Source organism: Lolium rigidum, chromosome 2 (genome assembly GCF_022539505.1).
Source record: "Lolium rigidum isolate FL_2022 chromosome 2, APGP_CSIRO_Lrig_0.1, whole genome shotgun sequence".
Taxonomy (NCBI): Eukaryota; Viridiplantae; Streptophyta; class Magnoliopsida; order Poales; family Poaceae; genus Lolium; species Lolium rigidum.
This window is the reverse complement of record NC_061509.1, coordinates 101578600-101585121: the sequence shown is the minus strand read 5'-3', so window position 1 is coordinate 101585121 and position 6522 is coordinate 101578600.

Genomic DNA, 6522 nt, shown 5'->3' with positions numbered 1-6522 from the left:
GGTGAGATTGACAACCTCACTCGTTTCGTTGGGGCAAAGTACTTTGGTTGTGTTGTGCGGGTTCCACATTGGCGCCGGAATCTCCGGTGTTGCGCCGCACTACATCCCGCCGCCATCAACCTTCAACGTGCTTCTTGGCTCCTCCTGGTTCGATAAACCTTGGTTTCTTTCTCGAGGGAAAACTTGCTGCTGTGCGCATCATACCTTCCTCTTAGGGTTGCCCAACGAACGTGTGAAATACACGCCATCAAGCATATTTTCACGGCGCTCGTTGCCGGGAGATCAAGACACGCTGCAAGGGGAGTCTCCACTTCTCAATCTCTTTACTTTGTTTTTGTCTTGCTTTATTTTATTTACTACTTTGTTTGCTGCACTTATATCAAAACACAAAAAAATTTGTTGCTAGCTTTACTTTATTTACTGTCTTGTTTGCTATATCAAAAACACAAAAAAATAGTTACTTGCATTTACTTTACTTATTTCATCGTGTTTTCTTTTAATTTTACCGCAAAGAACATACCGGTAGGACAAGGGTCTATAATTGGGAGGAACAATATAGAAGAATTTTTCACCCATGTTAGTACCGTTGAAGATTTTGAAGATAGACACTTGGTAGAACTTGCTCCTACTTATGAAATTGCTGCTGCTGCTTTAGTTCGCTTGTTGGAAACTAAATTTGTTAATCTAAATCCTATAATCCAACACATGTTTCTTACACTTGGTGATATGGAAGAGGGGGAAAAGAAAGATTTTGTTTTAGAAACCCTTCTTAGAGAATTTGGTGGTCTAGCAAGAGAGGCTAGAAAGGTCTTCGCTAAATTTAATATGCTTGGTTCTCATACTAATTTTGTTAGTCTCCTTGAAAAGATGGACATGGATAGAATAAGATACACTAATAATATTGATGATGGTGGGGAAATCAAAGCACCAATACCATGTAAACTCCTAGCTATGAATGATGCACTAGAAAATAACTATGCTTGGCTTGTTCCTGAAAATTTGTTCGATGAGAGTAGCAAGCCCAAGACTAATGAGAAGGGAGACGCTGAAACTTATGTATCCAATATACTATGCATGGTTAAGAAAACTCCAAACCCCGCTGTAGGTGCACCACCCTTCGATGTTACTTGAGAAACACTTTCTGCGCCTAGCTGAAAGGCGTTAAAGAAAAGCGCTTATGGGAGACAACCCATGTTTTTACTACAGTATTTTTGTTTTATATTTGTGTCTTGGAAGTTGTTTACTACTGTAGCAACCTCTCCTTATCTTAGTTTTATGTTTTGTTGTGTCAAGTAAAGTCTTTGATAGAAAAGTAAGTACTAGATTTGGATTACTGCGCAGTTCCAGATTTCTTTGCTGTCACAAATCTGGGTCTATCTCCCTGTAGGTAGCTCAGAAAATTACGCCAATTTACGAGCATGATCCTCAGATATGTACGCAACTTTCATTCAATTTGAGCATTTTCGTTTGAGCAAGTCTGGTGGCCTAATAAAATCCATCTTTACGGACTGTTCTGTTTTGACAGATTCTGTCTTTTATTTCGCATTGCCTCTTTTGCTATGTTGGATGAATTTCTTTGATCCACTAATATCCAGTAGCTTTATGCAATGTCCAGAAGTGTTAAGAATGATTGTGTCACCTCTGAACATGTGAATTTTTATTATGCACTAACCCTCTAATGAGTTGTTTCGAGTTTGGTGTGGAGGAAGTTTTCAAGGATCAAGAGAGGAGTATGATGCAATATGATCAAGGAGAGTGAAAGCTCTAAGCTTGGGGATGCCCCGGTGGTTCACCCCTGCATATATTAAGAAGACTCAAGCGTCTAAGCTTGGGGATGCCCAAGGCATCCCCTTCTTCATCGACAACATTATCGGGTTCCTCCCCGAAACTATATTTTTATTCGGCCACATCTTATGTACTTTGCTTGGAGCGTCGGTTTGTTTTTGTTTTTTGTTTTGTTTGAATAAAATGGATCCTAGCATTCACTTTATGGGAGAGAGACACGCTCCGCTGTTGCATATGGACAAATATGTCCTTAGGCTCTACTCATAGTATTCAAGGCGAAGTTTCATCTTCGTTAAATTGTTATATGGTTGGAATTGGAAAATGCTACATGTAGTAACTCTAAAATGTCTTGGATAATTTGATACTTGGCAATTGTTGTGCTCATGTTTAAGCTCTTGCATCATATACTTTGCACCCATTAATGAAGAAATACTTAGAGCTTGCTAATTTGGTTTGCATATTTGGTTTCTCTAGAGTCTAGATAACATCTAGTATTGAGTTTTGAACAACAAGGAAGACGGTATGGAGTCTTATAATGTTTACCATATGTCTTTTATGTGAGTTTTGCTGTACCGTTCATCCTTGTGTTTGTTTCAAATAACCTTGCTAGCCTAAAACTTGTATCGAGAGGGAATACTTCTCATGCATCCAAAATCCTTGAGCCAACCACTATGCCATTTGTGTCCACCATACCTACCTACTACATGGTATTTATCCACCATTCCAAAGTAAATTGCTTGAGTGCTACCTTTAAAATTCCATCATTCACCTTTGCAATATATAGCTCATGGGACGAGATAGCTTAAAAACTATTGTAGTATTGAATATGTACTTATGCACTTTATCTCTTATTAAGTTGCTTGTTGAGCGATAACCATGTTTCGGGGACGCCATCAACTATTCTTTGTTGGATATCATGTGAGTTGCTATGCATGTCCGTCTTGTCCGAAGCAAGAGAGATCTACCACCTTCATGGTTGGAGCATGCATATTGTTAGAGAAGAACTTTGGGCCGCTAACTAAAGCCATGATTCATGGTGGAAGTTTCAGTTTGGACATATATCCTCAATCTCATATGAGAATAATAATTGTTGCCACATGCTTATGCATTAAAGAGGAGTCCATTATCCGTTGTCCATGTTGTCCCGGTATGGATGTCTAAGTTGAGAATAATCAAAAGCGAGAAATCCAAAATGCGAGCTTTCTCCTTAGACCTTTGTACGAGGCGGCATGGAGGTACCCCATTGTGACACTTGGTCAAAACATGTGCATTGCAAAGATCCGGTAGTCCAAGCTAATTAGGACAAGGTGCGGGCACTATTAGTATACTATGCATGAGACTTGCAACTTGTAAGATATAATGTACATAACTCATATGCTTTATTACTACCGTTGACAAAATTATTTCATGTTTTCAAAATAAAAGCTCTAGCACAAATATAGCAATCGATGCTTTCCTCTTTGAAGGACCATTCTTTTTTACTTTTATGTTGAGTCAGTTCACCTATCTCTCTCCACCTCAAGAAGCAAACACTTGTGTGAACTGTGCATTGATTCCTACATATTTGCATATTGTACTTGTTATATTACTCTATGTTGACAATTATCCATGAGATATACATGTTACAAGTTGAAAGCAACCGCTGAAACTTAATCTTCCTTTGTGTTGCTTCAATGCCTTTACTTTGATTTATTGCTTTATGAGTTAACTCTTATGAAAGACTTATTAATACTTGTCTTGAAGTACTATTCATGAAAAGTCTTTGCTTTATGATTCACCTGTTTACTCATGTCATTACCATTGTTTTGATCGCTGCATCCACTACATATGTTTATAAATAGTATGATCAAGATTATGATGGCATATCACTTCAGAAATTATCTTTGTTATCGTTTTACCTGCTCGGGACGAGCAGTAACTAAGCTTGGGGATGCTTGATACGTCTCCGACGTATCGATAATTTCTTATGTTCTATGCCATATTATTGATGATACCTACATGTTTTATGCACACTTTATGTCATATTCGTGCATTTTCCGGAACTAACCTATTAACAAGATGCCGAAGTGCCAGTTCTCGTTTTCTCCTGTTTTTGGTTTCGAAATCCTAGTAACGAAATATTCTCGGAATTGGACGAAACGAAGACCCGAGGGCCTATTTTTCCACGGAGCTTCCGGAAGACCGAAGAACATACGAAGTGGGGCCACGAGGTGGCCAAACCACATGGCGGCGCGGCCAAGGGGGGCCCGCGCCGCCCGTGGTGTGGGCCCCTCGTCCGGCCCCGACTCTGCCCTTCCGCCTACTTAAAGCCTCCGTCGCGAAACCCCCGAGGCGAAAAACCACGATACGGAAAACCTTGCGAGACGCCGCCGCCGCCGATCCCATCTCGGGGGATCCTCGGAGATCTCCTCCGGCACCCTGCCGGAGAGGGGATTCATCTCCCGGAGGACTCTACACCGCCATGGTCGCCTCCGGAGTGATGAGTGGGTAGTTCACCCCTGGACTATGGGTCCATAGCGAGTAGCTAGATGGTTGTCTTCTCCTCATTGTGCTTCATTGTTGGATCTTGTGAGCTGCCTAACATGATCAAGATCATCTATCCGTAATTCTATATGTTGTGTTTGTCGGGATCCGATGGATAGAGAATACCATGTCATGTTAATTATCAAGTTATTACACATGTGTTGTTTATGATCTTGCATGCTCTCCGTTTCTAGTAGAGGCTCGGCCAAGTTTTTACTTTTAACTCCAAGAGGGAGTACTTATGCTCGATAGTGGGTTCATGCCCGCATTGACACCGGGACGAAGTGATGTAAAGTTCTAAGGTTGTGTTGTCGTCGTTGCCACTAGGGATAAAACATTGGCGCTATGTCCGAGGATGTAGTTGTTGATTACATTACGCACCATACTTAATGCAATTGTGCTGTTGCTTTGCAACTTAATACTGGAGGGGTTCGGATGATAACCTCGAAGGTGGACTTTTTAGGCATAGATGCAGTTGGATGGCGGTCTATGTACTTTGTCGTAATGCCCAATTAAATCTCACTATACTTATCATGTCATGTATGTGCATTGTTATGCCCTCTCTATTTGTCAATTGCCCGACTGTAATTTGTTCACCCAACATGCTTTTATCTTATGGGAGAGACACCTCTAGTGAACTGTGGACCCCGGTCCATTCTTTAATACTGAAATACAAATCTGCTGCAATACTTGTTTTTACTATTTTCTCTCGCAAACAATCATCTTCCACACAATACGGTTAATCCTTTGTTACAGCAAGCCGGTGAGATTGACAACCTCACTCGTTTCGTTGGGGCAAAGTACTTTGGTTGTGTTGTGCAGGTTCCACGTTGGCGCCGGAATCTCCGGTGTTGCGCCGCACTACATCCCGCCGCCATCAACCTTCAACGTGCTTCTTGGCTCCTCCTGGTTCGATAAACCTTGGTTTCTTTCTGAGGGAAAACTTGCTGCTGTGCGCATCATACCTTCCTCTTAGGGTTGCCCAACGAACGTGTGAAATACACGCCATCAAGCATATTTTCTGGCGCCGTTGCCGGGGAGATCAAGACACGTCGCAAGGGGAGTCTCCACTTCTCAATCTCTTTACTTTGTTTTTGTCTTGCTTTATTTTATTTACTACTTTGTTTGCTGCACTTATATCAAAACACAAAAAAATTTGTTGCTAGCTTTACTTTATTTACTGTCTTGTTTGCTATATCAAAAACACAAAAAAAATAGTTACTTGCATTTACTTTACTTATTTCATCATGTTTTCTTTTAATTTTACCGCAAAGAACATACCGGTAGGACAAGGGTCTATAATTGGGAGGAACAATATAGAAGAATTTTTCACCCATGTTAGTACCGTTGAAGATTTTGAAGATAGACACTTGGTAGAACTTGCTCCTACTTATGAAATTGCTGCTGTCTGCTTTAGTTCGCTTGTTGGAAACTAAATTTGTTAATCTAAATCCTATAATCCAACACATGTTTCTTACACTTGGTGATATGGAAGAGGGGGAAAAGAAAGATTTTGTTTTAGAAACCCTTCTTAGAGAATTTGGTGGTCTAGCAAGAGAGGCTAGAAAGGTCTTCGCTAAATTTAATATGCTTGGTTCTCATACTAATTTTGTTAGTCTCCTTGAAAAGATGGACATGGATAGAATAAGATACACTAATAATATTGATGATGGTGGGGAAATCAAAGCACCAATACCATGTAAACTCCTAGCTATGAATGATGCACTAGAAAATAACTATGCTTGGCTTGTTCCTGAAAATTTGTTCGATGAGAGTAGCAAGCCCAAGACTAATGAGAAGGGAGACGCTGAAACTTATGTATCCAATGTACTATGCATGGTTGAGAAAACTCCAAACCCCGCTGTAGGTGCACCACCCTTCGATGTTACTTGAGAAACACTTTCTGCGCCTAGCTGAAAGGCGTTAAAGAAAAGCGCTTATGGGAGACAACCCATGTTTTTACTACAGTATTTTTGTTTTATATTTGTGTCTTGGAAGTTGTTTACTACTGTAGCAACCTCTCCTTATCTTAGTTTTATGTTTTGTTGTGTCAAGTAAAGTCTTTGATAGAAAAGTAAGTACTAGATTTGGATTACTGCGCAGTTCCAGATTTCTTTGATGTCACGAATCTGGGTCTATCTCCCTGTAGGTAGCTCAGAAAATTACGCCAATTTACGAGCATGATCCTCAGATATGTACGCAACTTTCATTCAA